General features: G+C 42.3%; 1 protein-coding gene across 11 annotated transcripts in view; it reads left to right on the top strand.

The window, feature by feature from the left end:
* Nucleotides 1-15,587, top strand: part of baz2ba (bromodomain adjacent to zinc finger domain, 2Ba) — a 329,006-nt gene that overhangs the window by 48,079 nt on the left and 265,340 nt on the right. For all 11 annotated transcript variants that reach the window (XM_059647301.1, XM_059647305.1, XM_059647303.1 and 8 more), the window contains one exon: nucleotides 9,795-9,901. The gene's annotated coding sequence lies outside the window, so the exon portion shown is untranslated. The remainder of the gene's footprint in view (nucleotides 1-9,794; nucleotides 9,902-15,587) is intronic.

Here is a 15,587-nt window from a genome sequence, read left to right as displayed (position 1 = left end):
AGTATTGCTTGTGGCTGTCCACAAGTGCATGAGGTGTTCGTGCTCAGACTGCATTGATGGTGGTCATCAATTTGGCTTGTTTGAACTTGTTTAGCAAAGATTACTCTTGCCATAGTAGTTTAAAGGTTGCCGTATGATGCAAAGATAGTAGGAACTGCAGATGCTGGAGAATCTGAGATAACGAGCTGTAGAGCTGGATGAACACAGCAGGCCAAGCAGCATCAGAGGAGCAGGAAGGCTGACGTTCCGGGCCTAGACCCGAAATGTTTTCTGAAGAAGGGTCTAGGCCTGAAACGTCAATCTGCCTGCTCCTCTGATGCTGCTTGGCCTACTGTGTTCATTCAGCTGTACGCCAAATGATGCATGTGTTTTGTCCCTAGAATTTTGTCTGTGACTTCCTGTGTCTATCACTCCTTGATCAAGAAGATATTTGCTGATAGATCTTGCTCCCTATGGGGTGTTGACAGAATATTGGAAGTAGGTGAGTTTAAAAAGGTCATTCAGGAATTGTATGTGAGGAACAGTGCTGATGTTTTCAACTAGTTTGAAAGTTTTTGACAGATGGCAGATGTGTTGGAGTTTTATTTTGAGGATAGGAAACCAGAGAATGAATTTTGGGCAGGTGGATCCATTTTTGATGAGCATTATCGTATTCACATGAGTGTCAACAAGATAAGTATTTAATAACTTTTACCATTTAGGAACACAGTACTCTGCTTTAGTATATGATAGGATAAGTATTCAGGTCTGTAGTATTCTGGAAAGAAGGTTTGGTTAGTAAGTTGTTTTTCATTTTGATCTTTGCTACTTTTTTTTTCTGTCAGATGTTCCTGGAAGGACAAAGGTTGTCTAGAATCACATTTAGCAATTTGTTTTGTGATCATGCTTTAATCATTGGCCATTCATATCGATTTGCAGCTTTTTGACACTGGTATTGCAGAGGTGAAACAGTCTGTCAACTTTGTGGCATCTTTGGTGGTCCGAGCTGTGGTGGCATTTTATCAATCTTATCTCAACCTTTCTGCATATTTTCTATTCCTTTTTTTCAATCATTTTGAAAATATCTCAGCTAGTTGCTTCCACCATTACGTATGGTAGTGATTTTCACATCCTAACCCCACACTGTGTGAAGAAAGGCTTCCTCATTTCCCTTTTTTATTTATTAGTAGCTACATTGTAATTTTGGCTCTTAGTTCTGGATTCTTCTTTAAATGGAAACACCATCTTTATGGTTGCCCTGTCCAACGCATTCATAATTTTAAAGACCAGTATCAGCTGATGTCCTAACCATTTTCCCTAAGAAATATGTCTCATCTGTTCAGTTTTCCCTGAAAGCCAGTCTCCTAGTTCTGATACCATCCTAAGAAATAATTTTCACATGTCCTCCAGTGCTTTCATGCCCTATTTATAATTGGAGACCAGAACTACTTCAGAGACACCTAACCGGGGTCCATTGTTAGTTTAATATAATATTACCATTTATGAAATTCACTACCCAGAGGAATAAATGCCAGTGCTTTGTTAACATTTTTAAGCTTCGTAAACGTGTTGCTACTGTTTTATGACTCTGTACAATGCTTGTAGGCTATTCAGCTTCTGATTTTCTAAGGTGTTAATTTTTTTTCTCTGCTCAAAATGCATCACATTCAGCAGTGTTAATATTAGTTTGCCACTAAACTGCAAGTTTTGTAATGTCATGTTACATGTTAAGTCTCAAGAGGGTTGGAATATAAAAGCAGTGATGTGCTTCTGAGACTTTATAAAGCTCTAGTTAGGTCCCATTTAGAATACTGTGTCCAATTTTGGGCCCCACACCTCTGGAAGGACATACTGGCGCTGGAGCCTGTCCAGTGGAGATTCACACGTATGATCCCTGGAATGGTAGATTTAACGTACAATGAATGGCTGAGGATCCTGGGATTGTATTCATTAGAGTTTAGAAGGTCGAGGGGAGATCTAATAGAAACTTACAAGATAATGTATGGCTTAGAAAGGGTGGACGCTGGGAAGTTGTTTCCGTTAGGCGGGGAGACTAGGACCCGTGGGCACAGCCTTAGAAATAGAGGGGTTAAATTTGAACTGGAAATGAGGAGACATTTCTTCAGCCAGAGAGTGGTGGGCCTGTGGAATTCATTGCCATGGAGCACAGTGGAGGCCGGGACATTAAATGTCTTCAAGGCAGAGATTGATAAATTCTTGATCTCTCAAGGAATTAAGGGCTATGGGGAGAGTGCAGGGAATTGGAGTTGAAATGCCCATCAGCCATGATTAAATGGCAGAGTGGACTCGATGGGCCGAATGGCCTTACTTCCACTCCTATGTCTTATGGTTTTAAGTTCTTCCTCCATACCTGTTTCTTCCAATATGGTAGCTCTTACAAATTTTGAAAATCAATCAATGATTCTTCATCCAAACCATTAATGTAAATTGAGTACCAGTGATTCCTGTCCTAATGCTTGCAGAATTTCAGAATTGGCACCAACTGGAAATTTAGTTGTAAGTATAGTTAAAGCAGAAGTGGAAGATGAGCCTTAGAAGTATTACAACTATCCTAATGACTTGCATAAGCTAAGTATGCTTTGTAGAGATGCTGAAAGATCTTCTTTATTCAATCAAAAGATGTGGTTGTTGCTGCAGTCATATAATGTTTCTTCATGCAATGTGGGTAGCATTAGAAATACTAGCATTTGTTACTCATCCCTCATGGCTCTTCAGCGTCTGGTGAGCTTCTTGAACAGTTGTTTGAACATCTGGTACATGTGTGCCAATAGTGCAGCTGGGAGTTCTTATGACACAGCAATTTGAGTTACTACGTGTGAACTAGGAAATGTGAGTTCAAGTCCCACTGGCTCCAGAGATGTGCAATAAAATCTCTGAATAGGTTGATTAGCGCAGTTGGGAAATGAGTTTAAAGATTTGAAACCGTGACAGTGGAGGAAGATGGATACAGTCATGTGGTTCCAAGCCATGATGCAATGTGGCTTGGAGAGAGGATGTCATAGGTTCAGTTGGACCCATGTTTCTGCTGACCTTGTACTTGAGGTGATGGAAGTCATCAACATGATGGTATTGCCAAGACCCCCAGTGAGTTGCTGCAGTGCATTCTATAGATAGTATCTAATGAGAACTTTTGATATGATAAAACAGTTGCAAATCAAAATAAAGTGCAGCTTCAAGTGAAACTTGGTGATATTCTCATGTGCCTGCTGCTGGCATGCTGGAGAATGTGGTTTTGGAAGCTGCTTTAGAAGGAGGCTTGTCAAGTTGATGCATCTAAGTGTTGTGTGTTCTGCTGTCACTGTGTGCCAGTGGTGGAGAGTGTGAATGTTTAGGTTAATTGACAAGTTTCTGATGAAGCTGGATGCATTGCCCTGAATGGTGTCCAGCTTTTTGATTGTGATTGGAACTTAATCTTGCAGGCAAGTGGAGAAAATTTCGTTGTACTTCTGATAGAATCATAGAATCCCTATGGTGTGGAAGCAGGCCATTTGGCCCATCGAGTTCACCGACCCTCTGAAGAGCATCCCAACCAGACCCATCTCCACTACCCTATACCTGTAAACCTGCAATCCCCATGGCTAACCCACCTAGCCTCTATGTCCCTGAGCACTCTGGGCAATTTAGCATGTCCAGTCCAACAAACCTGCACATCTTTGGATTGTGGGAGGAAACTGGAGTACCTGGGGAAACCCACACAGATACTGGGGGAATGTGCAAACTCCACACAGACAGTCGCCCAGGGCTGAAATCGAACTCCGATCCCTGGTGCTGTGAGGCAGCAGTGCTAACCACTGACCCTCCATGCCACCTCATGATGTGGGCCTTGTGATGTTGGAGACGAGTTTTGCGAAGTCGTTGATTTACTCATCTCTGGATCCCAAGCACTGACTTGCTACTGCAGCTGTGGGAACTAGAACTATTTTTAGTGCCCTTCCTATAATTGAATTGTTTTTGAGAAAGTCGGCATGAGCTGCTATTTTGATCTGCTGTAGCCAGTATTAGGCAAGAAATTCCAGAAGTTTGACTCCATTATAGTGAAGGAAAACTATGATCTATATTACCAAGTTAGGATGTTGTATGCCTTGAACAAGAGCTTGCAGCTGAGTGCATTGCCCTGCACCTGTTCCCCTTGTAGTGTTGATTTCAATGTAAAGTGACATTGAAGCAGCCACATGCGTTACTGTAGTGTATCTTGTAGTGATACATGCTGATGTGCTAGTGTCGGAGGGGTCAGTTGGACTTGTTGGGCTGAAGAGCCTGTTTCCACACTGTAGGGAATCTAATCTAATCTAAAACATTAAGACAAAATGGGCGGCATGGTGGCTCATTGGATAGCACTGCAGCCTCACAGCACCAGGGACCCGGGTTCAATTCCAGCCTCGGGTGACTGTCTGTGTGGAGTTTGCACATTCTCCCTGTGTCTGCGTGGGTTTCCTCCGGGTGCTCCGGTTTCCTCCCACGGTCCAAAGATGTGCAGGCTAGGTGGATTGTCCATAGTGTTCAGGGGTCTGTTGGTTATAGGAGAGTGGGTCTGGGTGGGATGTTTCAAGGGGCGGTGTGGACTTGTTGGGCCGAAGGGCCTGTTTCCACACTGTAGTGAATCTAATCTAAAACAGCATTGGCTTGGATGGTGTCACGATTCTTGGTGTTGCTGGAACCACATTGATCCAGGCATGAGGGAAGTATTCCATCACACTTCTTACTTTTTGTACTGCTTTGATGAATAGACTTTGGGAAGCCAGTAGGTCGGTTACTCATCAAATCCCTAGTTTCTGACCTGTTTTACCTACAATGTTAATGTGCTGGCCCAGTTAAGTTTCTGGTAAGTGGTAGCCCCAAGACTTTAGTGAGGAATTAATCAATATTAATGCCAGAGAACGTCAAGAGAAAGTGATTAAGTTGCCTCATGTTGGAAATAGCCAGTGCCTGGTACTTGTGTGACTTGAAATGTAGTTTGTTGTTTATCAGCCAAGTTGTGGGTGTTGTCCAACTTTTGCTCTGTGTGAGCACAGGGAGCTTCATTTTCTGAAGAGATGGAAAGTGATCTGAGCATTGCTGTTGTCAGTGACCATCATAACCTCTGACTTTCATTGTGTGGAAGAGATATCTTATGCAACAGCTGAAGATGATTGGACACTGCCCGGAGGAACTATTGAAGTGATGCTCTGGAGAAGAATTGATTTGATCTTCAGTGAGCGCAACCATCTTCCTTTATAGATATGGACTCAGCTAGTGCAGAGTTTCCCCTCTAATTTGCACTGGCTTCATTTATTTACTGGTGTAGCTTGATGCCACACTTGGCAAAATGCTGCCTTGCTATTAAGGACACTCACCTCACCACTGAGCCAAGTCTCCAAAAGTCTTAAGCTGATAGCTCTTGACAGAGCCCAAATGAACATTCGTGAGCAGGATGCTGGCCAGTAAATATTGCTTGATAGCACAGTTGCTGGCACCTTTTATCACTGCCATGGTGAATGACCCTGATGTGGTAATTTATCCAATTTAAATTTGCCCTGCTTTTGTGGAGAGGTACACCTCATCAGTTTTCCACTTTGGGCAAAATGCCAGAGTACTTGAAGAGTTGGACACAAGTCTTCAAGTCTTCAGCACCAGAACCTGGATGTTGTCAAGCCCATACGTTTGTTGGGTCCACTGTGCTCAGTTGTTCCTTGATATCACATGAAGTGAATCAGACTAGGTGAAAGCTTTTTCTAGTGCACTTATGTGATACAGTTGTTGCTGACTTGGTCAGTATTTTTTGCACATCTCTAATTGTCTTAGAAAAATCAGCCTTGAACTGCTGCAGTTGTATGTCCCACGGTGCTTTTAGGAGTTCCATGACTTTTACCCAGTGACCATGAAGGAATGGCAATATAGCTTCAAGTCAGGACTTGGAGGTGATATTATTACTGTACATCTGGTTTTGTCCTTCCAAGTTGCAAGTTTGTGGGTGTTGCCGAAAGGAGCAGTTGTGAGGTGTCATAATGCATCCTGTAAGTAGTGAATGTTGCTATCACTGCGTTGCTGTTGGAGGGCTTGAAATTGAACTTGGTGGATAAGGTGCCAGTCATGTGACTTGCTTTGTTGTAGATGATGCTGAGCTTCTTAAGTGTTGTTGGAGCGGTATTCGTTCAGACAAGTGAACCTGACTTGTGCCTCATAGATAGTGAATAGACTTTGAGTTATTTGATGCAGAATTCCGAGCTTCTAGCTGGCTCTTAGTTTCTGACCAACAGTAAACTCTGGTTTTGACCTCTAAACTGAGTCCGTGACGCTGGGAAATAGGAAAATAAAGTGTTCATGGATCTTCCTTCTCATTGATTGCATAATCATCCAATATCATTCTCTCAGATGTGGTAATGTGACAAACCTCAAAAGATCTACTGTTTGTGGAATTGCTTGGCTTTGTCTACAAAATGGTGTTGATTCTGCTGAACACCTTCACTTGACATCTCGTTTTTAGGTGGATATTTTTAATTAATCTTTTCAGATGTATTACAAGATAGTGCTGGAACAGGTGGGACCTACCACGCTTTATTTTTAGGTATGGAGTGCTGGTACACTTTCGTACACTTCTCGTATCAGGTATGATCTCTTTGCTTAATGACAAAGGTAGAATGCAGATGTGCAAGGTCATGTGGTTACACACAGTAGTGGTAGAATACAATTTGGCTCTTATTGATAATACACAACGCCTCAATAATGCCCATTTTGAGTTCTAAAACTGTTCGGAATCTGAACTACTTGACAGTGGTAATGGTGCACAACATGATTTGTTTTCAATGTAAGCATAGGATATTGTATTTGCAGAGACTGCCGTGTTCAATCCTGATCTGGTCATAGATTCGTATATAATAGATTTTGTGGGGACAAGATGAAGTAGATTTTTCCCCCCTCTAGTCCTCTTGCTGTCTGCCTTAACGGAGTTTGGCAGACATGTCCTCCAATGTTTGGTCAGAAGTGGCATCTAATGGTATGGGTCTGAAAGAGTGACTGTGTCACACCGTTGCTCGACTCTTGTGAGGCGATACTTTAGTTACAAATCCCATATTGTTAACAAGATGAACTTTGCAGGGGCAACTAGGCTGGGTGTGTCTTTGTTGCATGCTGAGCCTAGGTTGCTGCTCAATGTATGCCTCTATTTTTAACTTGACATTTTTTTAAACGATTGTGTAAAACTGAACGGTTCGTTGGCCATTTTACTGGTCGGTTAAGAATTGACCATGCTGGAGGGCTACGGAGTTGCATGTAGGCCATTATGACAAGTTTCCTTCCTTAAAGGACATCAGTGAACCTAGTTGCTTTTTATGCCAATCTTATAGTTTCATAATTACCACTAATGAAACTAGCTTATATGCCAGTTTGACTTATTTCATTCATTAATTGTTTTAATCTGAATTCCCCAGTTGCCAGGACGGGATTTGGACTAAAATCTCCAAAGCATTAGCGTAGCCCTCTGAATTGTTAGTTGAGAAACACAACCACTCCTTTATGGTTTCCTTTATCCAAGGACATAGAAAACACAATTCATTTTACATTTTGAGATAATAAAATGTGAGGCTGGATGAACACAGCAGGCCAAGCAGCATCTCAGGAGCACAAAAGCTGACGTTTCGGGCCGAGACCCTTCATCAGAGAGGGGGATGGGGAGAGGGAACTGGAATAAATAGGGAGAGAGGGGGAGGCGGACCGAAGATGGAGAGTAAAGAAGATAGGTGGAGAGAGTATAGGTGGGGAGGTAGGGAGGGGATAGGTCAGTCCAGGGAAGATGGACAGGTCAAGGAGGTGGGATGAGGTTAGTAGGTAGATGGGGGTGTGGCTTGGGGTGGGAGGAAGGGATGGGTGAGAGGAAGAACAGGTTAGGGAGGCAGAGACAGGTTGGACTGGTTTTGGGATGCAGTGGGTGGGGGGGAAGAGCTGGGCTGGTTGTGTGGTGCAGTGGGGGGAGGGGACAAACTGGGCTGGTTTAGGGATGCAGTGGGGGAAGGGGAGATTTTGAAACTGGTGAAGTCCACATTGATACCATATGGCTGCAGGGTTCCCAGGCGGAATATGAGTTGCTGTTCCTGCAACCTTCGGGTGGCATCATTGTGGCAGTGCAGGAGGCCCATGATGGACATGTCATCAAGAGAATGGGAGGGGGAGTGGAAATGGTTTGCGACTGGGAGGTGCAGTTGTTTGTTGCGAACTGAGCGGAGGTGTTCTGCAAAGCGGTCTCCAAGCCTCCGCTTGGTTTCCCCAATGTAGAGGAAGCCACACTGGGTACAGTGGATGCAATATACCACATTGGCAGATGTGCAGGTGAACCTCTGCTTAATGTGGAATGTCATCTTGGGGCCTGGGATATGGGTGAGGGAGGAGGTGTGGGGGCAAGTGTAGCATTTCCTGCGGTTGCAGGGGAAGGTGCCGGGTGTGGTGGGGTTGGAGGGCAGTGTGGAATGAACAAGGGAGTCACGGAGAGAGTGGTCTCTCTGGAAAGCAGACAGGGGTGGGGATGGAAAAATGTCTTGGGTGGTGGGGTCGGATTGTAAATGGCGGAAGTGTCGGAGGATGATGCGTTGTATCCGGAGGTTGGTAGGGTGGTGTGTGAGAACGAGGGGGATCCTCTTTGGGCGGTTATGGCAGGGGCGGGGTGTGAGGGATGTGTTGCGGGAAATACGGGAGACGCGGTCAAGGGCGTTCTCGATCACTGGGGGGGGATGTTGCGGTCCTTGAAGAACTTGGACATCTGGGATGTGCGGGAGTGGAATGTCTTATCGTGGGAGCAGATGCGGCGGAGGCGGAGGAATTGGGAATAGGGGATGGAATTTTTTAGTCACTAACTGCCTGTCTCAGTGCTTTTGTTACTGCAGCTTATAGATGGCCATATCATGAAAGTGTGTTTTATAGTTACTACTGAAGATTTTTGACTCTCAAAAGCCAAAATCTGTCTGTGTTTTGATAATTTACTGTTAACACAAACACATGTTGTAAGTTTATTTCCAAGTGCAGAATTATTAGTTAGATTGTAACTGTTCAGAAAGTTGCTTTTATGTAGAATTAAGCTGCTTTTAAAAATAAAGGCAACTGTTATTTTTGGTGCTGTTCATAATTTGTAAATTTCTGCATTCAAATGTTTGTATCTGAAGAAAAGGTTTTATAGAATTTCTGTTTTGTGATGTTAGGTCTAGCTATGTTCAATCATGACAAAAATGACAACAGTACATTGTGAGTAACGCTGTCAATTTATGACATGACTAGAGCTGAATTTCGTCAAGAGAAATTGGGCAGTGTTAACATACATTTTATCCAACCTTTCCGAAATGTGAAAGTACAGCTATGTTCCTAGACTTTGGATTGTGAGGCAATTCAATTAAATATACTTGTTATTATTTTACCAATTATGTGATTCTAATAGTTCTGTAGTAAATGAGCATATTGGTGTTCCATTGTATAATTTGGACAAGCCAACTTTTCTTAAGTTACAAGTCTGTGGAATTAATTGCTGTCGAGGCTGAGGTCATTAAGGATATTCAAGGCTGAGATGGGCAGGTTTTGAATCGCTGAAGGAATCCAGGGTTATAGAAGTAAAAGTAGAAAAGTGGAGGTACGGATAATTAGATGAGTCATGATTTTATTGAATGTTGGATCAGACTCAATGGGCAGAATTGCCTACTCGGCTTGTACTCCTTATTTTTATGATCTTTTGAAGGAAATGTAATTAGTAATTTCAAGCAGTAAAACAACTTGAGGTGCTTCACCTGAGAATCGGCTAATGTTGATTTTGTATTAATTATTTTTGTATTTTTTTCTAGGTGCAACTGCCCTGATAAGGTGACTGTCCAGCTGAGAGCTGGCAATTCAGTTGCAATTGATATGACGAGCATTGGGCTACAGTGAGAACTTAACTTCTTGAAAAGTGGTGAGTTTCAGTTTTTTTTTTATTCTTTCATGAGATGGGAGCATTGTTTGTAAGGGCCAGCATTTGCTGCACATCACTGTTTATTCTTGAAAAGAAAGTGATATGCTGCTGTCTTGCTGCAGTTCATCTGGTATAGATACGCTTAAAGTTCTTTTAGGAAGGAAGTTCCAGTTGAAGGAATGACTATAGTTCCAAGAATGGTGCACGATAGAACGAGAGCATGCAGGTTGTGGTATCGCCATGTGTCTGCTGCCCTTGTTGCTCTTAGCAGTAGATGATGTGGGATGGGAAAGGGAGCTTAGAAAATTAATATGTATTTTGTGTATAATGTACATCTTGTAAATGATACACACTGCAGTCAGTGCTGGAAAGTGGTGAATGAGGCGTCGATCCTGCTGTTTGTTTTGCCCTCTTTCATATAGACCTCCTTAAAGGCAAAGTACTGCAGATGCTGGAGATCTGAAATAAACACAATGCTGGAGAAACTCAGCAGGTTCAGCAGAATGTGTTCTGAAGAAGAATTGCCAGACTCAAAGTGTCAACTCTGTTTATGTCTCCATAGATGCTGTTAGATCTGCTGAATTTCTCCAGTTTCTCCAGTGTTTCCATGGTAGAGCTTCTTAAATGTTGGTGGAACTGCACTCATTCTACTGAGTGGAGAGTATTCCTTCGCATTCTTGAATTGTGCTTTGCAGGTGGAGGCTAGACTTTGGGAGTGGGAAGGCGAATTACTTGCAGCAGTTCTCCTTATAACTCAAACCCTCCTGCCCTGATAAAATCCTTGTAAATCTTTTCTGCACCCTTTTCAGTTTAAAACATCCTTCCTACTGCATACAGTTGTGGCTGCTCTGCTATAGGAAAGCTGTTATTAAACTGGGAAGGGTTCAGAAAATACTTACCAGCACGTTGTCGAGACTGGAGGGTTGAGTTATAAAGAGAGGCTGGGTACGTTGAGATTTTTTTCACTGGAGTGTAGGAGAGTGAGAGGTGACCTTTATAAAATCATGAGACGCAAAGATATGGTAAATAGACAAGATCTTTTCCCTAGGGTGGGCGAGAAGCATAGGTTTAAGTGAAAGGGGAGACATTTAAAAGGGACCTAAGGGGCAAATTTTTCATACATGGTAGTGGTTATACGGAATGAACTACCAGAGGAAATGGTAGAAGCGGATACAGTTACAACATTTAACGTGTTTGGATGGGTACATGAATTGGAAGGGTTGAGAGAGATAGGGCCAGCCAAAAGCAGGCAAATGGGACTAGTTTATTTGCGAAACCTGGTTGGCATGGACAAGTTGAATTGAAGGGCCTGTTTCTGTGCTGTATGTCTCTGCTACTATTTCCAGTCTCTGACCTCATTTGATCAGTATTCATATTTCTAGCCCATTCACTTTCTGATCAGTGCTAATTCCACGAAAGTTGATACCGGAGGATTCAGACATGGCAATGCTATCAAAAAGAGGATGGGATTGGAACAAAAGAGCCATTTTGTATTCAGTTAGATTCTCTCAAGCTAGAAATATACATTGCCTTTCACTTGTGCTGTGTGAATGTTAGTTCTGATTTAATGACTTAATCCTGAATGTTGTCCAGGTGCTGCATATGGGCAGAACTTGCTTCAGTACTTGAGTTACCAATGGTTCTTTACAATATGCAGTCATGGGTAAGCATTTTCACTTCTGACCACCTGGTGAGGGATCACTGAAGAAGCACCTGAAGGACGGTTGGACTAGGACAGTACCCTGAGGAACTAATGCAGACTCTGACAATCACAACCATCTATGTATGAAATAAAAGCATAACACTGCACATGTTGGAAAGAAATAACCGTAAAGCCCTGGAGAAACTGAGCAGGCTAGGCAGCATCTATGGCGAGACAGTTGATGTTTCAAGTCCAGTAAGTCCTTTCTTCAGGCTGAATGTGATCCAGTGATTGTGGAATTGCTTAGCACTATCTGTCAGAAGCTGTCCGTTTAGCACGTATATAACTCTGTGTTGTGGTTTTTCTAAATTAACACCTTTGTTTTGTATTTGTCTGGTACTTTTGGCATGTTCCCCTGCACTCCTCCTTGAATCATTGAACCCAAGTTGATTACCTGGCTTGATGGTATCAAGATCTTGGTCAAGACCAATTTTTTTTGAAAAGAAAATCAGAAAATCCCTTATTTACTGACTGAAGTCAAAAAAATTCCATTGTTGAAAATAATTCTTTTTTCTTAATACAAGAGTCAAACAAGCTAACTCTGTCTTATGCAATTCTGCAGAATTGAGGATGACTTTCCTCCATTTTGGTGTTGTTGACAATGAAGTGACTAATAATCCAATGCTGGATCTGCACACGCAACTACAAGTGGGACAGACGGTGCTTGAGTAGACGGATGGGTGGGATGGTTGGCGTTTTGAATGCTCCTTCTGTTTGCTCTTGCCCTCCATTTGAGTCTGTACGTGAAATGTTTGAGATGATTGACAGCTTTGCGGATATTGCTTATATCAAGGAGGCTTTAAGGACATCCTTGAAGCATTTCCTCTGCCTTGCTGAGAACTTGCTATGATGAAGGTTACGGTAGAGATGTCTTAGCATCAGGCATACGAATGATGTGACTAGCCTAACAAAGCTGATCACAACCGATGCCTTGATACTGGTGATGTTACCATGAGAGATATCGGAGCTTCAGGGTTTTTGTCCTAGCAACACTAATGGATTGGTGATATATTTCCAAGTCAGGATGGTAAGTGGCTCAGAGGAATAATTACAAATAGTGGGTTTTCCCATGCTTCTGCTGCCCTATACTTCTAGATGGACTTGGTCATTGGTTTGGAAGGCGTTGTCTAAAGAACCTTGGTGAATTTCTGCAGTAGTACCGACTGAAGATGGTGTGCACTTCAATTTCTAAACATGGGTGGTGGATGTAGTGTCAGTCAAGCAGACTGCTTTGTTCTGGATGGTGTCAAGCTGCCTGAGTGTTTTTGGAACTGCTGTTATCCAGGCAAGTGGGAAGTGTTTCACCACACTCCAGATTGGGAGCCTTGTAGAATGTGGACAGGCTTTGAGGAGTTAGAGGAATTGCTGCAGTATTGCCAACCTCTAACCTGCATCCATCACCACTGCAGTTATATGGCTACTCCAGTTCTACTTCTGGCCAGTGGTAGCACCCAGGATGCTGATAATAGGGGATTCAGTGATAGTCATGCCATTGAATGTCAAGAGATGATGGTTAAATTCTCCCTTGTTGCAAATGGTCATTGCCTGGCATTTGTGGCGAGAATGTCACTTGCTGCTTTTCAGACTAAGCCTGGATATTGTCCAAGTTTGGTGAATTTGGACATGAACTGCTTCAGTATCTGAGGAGTTGTGAATAGTGCTGAACATTGTGCAGTCATGAACAAACATCCCCATTTCTGACCTTGTAATGGAGCGAATATCATCGAAACAGGTAAGGGTAGTTTGCAAAAGGTCAGTACCCTGAGGAACTCCTTCAGAGATGTCCAGGAATTGAGATGACTGACATCCAATAACCACAGCCCTGTTCCCTGCCAGCATTAATTTCAACCAATTTCCCCATAATTCTCATTAACTCCAGTTTTGGCAAGGCCCCTCTTTTACATTGTCAAACTCAACCTTAATGTTGAGGGCAGTCACTCTCACCCAGATCTCCGGAATTCAGTTCTTCTGTCTATGTTAGAACCAAGTCGAGTGGCCCTCGTGGAATCCAAATTGAGCATCAGTGAGCAAGTTATTGCTGAACAAGTGTAGTTGGATAGCACTGTTGATGACATCATACATCTGTATACCGATGATCAAGAGTATATTGGTGAGGTAGTAATTGGCCAGATTTGGATTTGTTCTGGTTTTTGTGTACATGACGTGTCTGGACAATTTTCCAGTTTTGAAGATGTGCTGCAACAGCATGTAGGGGTTTAGCAGGATCTGCAGTACATATTCTCAGTACTGTTGCTGGAAAGCTGTCATGGCCACTTCATTTGAAATATCCAGTGTCTGCTATGGTTTGTTGATATCACGTGGACTGAATGAAATTGACAGAAGACTGGCATCTATGTAATGCAGGGGACCCCTGGTGCAGAACGAGATGGATCAGCCACTTGGCACTTTTGGCTGAAGATTGCTACGAATGCTTCAGTTTTACCCTTTTCGCTTATTTTGCACTTTTCTCCACAACTTTAGCCTGATCCACAGCTGATAGTTGGTTGTGGGCTGCTAAATTCCAATGACAATCTTCACCAAAAATGGCACATGTCTACAGAATTTCTTCCACTCGATCTGAATGATGTAGCTCCACCAATGTTATTTTCAAATAATGGAAACAATAGCAGAAACTGTTTATTTTCAACTTCCGGGTCTAGCCTCTGTATTCTTCAGCTTGCCTGCGCTGCACCATTGGATTCATCAACTACTGAACTCTGATGGCACTGTCTTATAAAGTTTCAAACCAAAGTTTTGGATTACAATCTCATTTTCAATTTTAGTATCTGTAGGAATTGAGAGGCCAGCCTCTCTTCTCCTGCTTCACTTTTCTTGTTTAGATTTGGTTTTGAAAAAAAATGTGTATATATTGACTGTCCACAGGTTCCATCACACTAGCAATGATATGATGAGTCATGAAGTGATTGATTTTATTTGAAAACAGTTCTGCCGCTGACCTAGTTTTAGTTGCTAGATTTGTTCTTGAATCTACCCTGTTTAGCTCAATGCTATGGACAATGTCTTCATGATGAAAATTGGACTTTGTCTCAACAAGAGTCTGTTGTGATCACCTACCAGTATCATAGCATAGTTGGCACTCAGGTGTGTTACATATTTTTTTGCTGCATCAATTTCAAACCACTAGATGGAGTTCTTCACAGTACCAGAAGTTAAGGAATTGCTCAGTGGTATTTTGCGGGCACTTGTGCTCAGTATCCTTTAAATTTATGTTGTTGGGTCATTTGCCAAACACTGGAAGAACCACATACATACACTCATGTACAGTAGTTTGTTAGTTAATTTCTGGCTACACCATCTTCTGGGTTGTATGTCTCAGTATTCAAAATGACGACTGATGAGAAATCTGATTATTGAATTGACCTGAACTAGCAATATCCAAAAATGTTGGGCAGACTTCTTTATTCAGGTGCGAAGGGAAACACTTTACTTGAGTGGAACAGTACAATAAGCTGATTAAGAGCCGATTGGAGTTTCTGGATACAGCAGTGCCTCCTGATTCATTTAAAGTTAATGCAGCAGTCTGCTGTCTCTTGACCGACATCCTCTCTAAAATACACTAGGAACATTTCTATCTAATTTGATTGTAAACTGCTATGTGCTGAAGTGGAAAATTGCTGCTGGCAGAGGCTAGTTACTCAATTTAGCATGTTTAAATTTGACATTTTGATTGAAGTAAGGATTTTTTAGGTATAATAGCTAGATCTGTCAAGGAATAGTTCATATTTTCACTTCCTTGTACGACATCTACATGAGCCTTGAAAGCACTTGTTTTGTATCTTTTTATTGAGAAAGATATTTTGCCATAATTTTGGAACTATGCTCAGTGACAAGCGTAGCACAGTGAGGAAAATATTTCAAGTTTTGGGTTTATCTTTTGACACCAAATAGAAATATATAAGATAAGATCAGATCTCAGTCTGGGAAACCTTAATTGCACACCCTCCACATGCTGAACATCATCCC

The sequence above is a fragment of the Stegostoma tigrinum genome, chromosome 7 (assembly GCF_030684315.1).
Source record: "Stegostoma tigrinum isolate sSteTig4 chromosome 7, sSteTig4.hap1, whole genome shotgun sequence".
NCBI lineage: Eukaryota > Metazoa > Chordata > Chondrichthyes > Orectolobiformes > Stegostomatidae > Stegostoma > Stegostoma tigrinum.
This window is presented reverse-complemented; position numbering and strand designations above follow the sequence as displayed.